Source organism: Triticum aestivum, chromosome 3B (genome assembly GCF_018294505.1).
Source record: "Triticum aestivum cultivar Chinese Spring chromosome 3B, IWGSC CS RefSeq v2.1, whole genome shotgun sequence".
Lineage (NCBI taxonomy): Eukaryota > Viridiplantae > Streptophyta > Magnoliopsida > Poales > Poaceae > Triticum > Triticum aestivum.
The window spans coordinates 258,986,679-258,987,384 of NC_057801.1; positions in this window are offsets into that span (position 1 = coordinate 258,986,679).

The following is a 706-nucleotide window of genomic DNA, read 5'->3' on the forward strand; positions in this document are numbered from 1 at the left end:
TTTTTTAATACTTCTGCAACTTTGTTGAATTAAATAAAATACTTAGGCTACTCCTAAAATCTCCAAACTACTCCTGGTCCATAGTTGGATTATTTCCAACATGAAACATTTTAGTTTGGGGATATTTGAGCATTTAAATATTTTATATAATTCTAAATGCCCAAATTCAAATATTTATGATTTAATTCACAAACCCTAAGATGGCCTAGGAAAATGTGCATCACTTTTGGCAGAGGTTCTGGACCAAGACAAAAATGATGGGCATTTTAGAAGGGCATTTCAGGTTCATTGAAAAAGTTTTTAGTAAACCCTAATTGGTTTCAGAGGGGACTGGGGGTTCTGTCATCCCCATTTCAGGTTTCTGATGAAAGAGTAAACATGATGCAACACTCTAATGCATGGCTAACTAGGATGTGACAACTCACCCCCACTCAAAAGAATCTCGTCCCGAGATTTGGGTTCTTCCGGAAAGAAGGCGGGATACTCAAGTCGAAGACGATCCTCCCTTTCCCAAGTTGCTTCATCCTCAGAATGGTGCGACCATTGAACTTTGAGAAACTTGATATTATGACGTCGAGTGGTACGCTCGGCCTGATCAAGGATACGAATGGGGTACTCTCGATATGTAAGATTATCTTGGAGATCAAGCGTTTCGTGGTCCACTCCACGGATAGGATCCGAGAAGCAACGCCTGAGTTGAGAAACG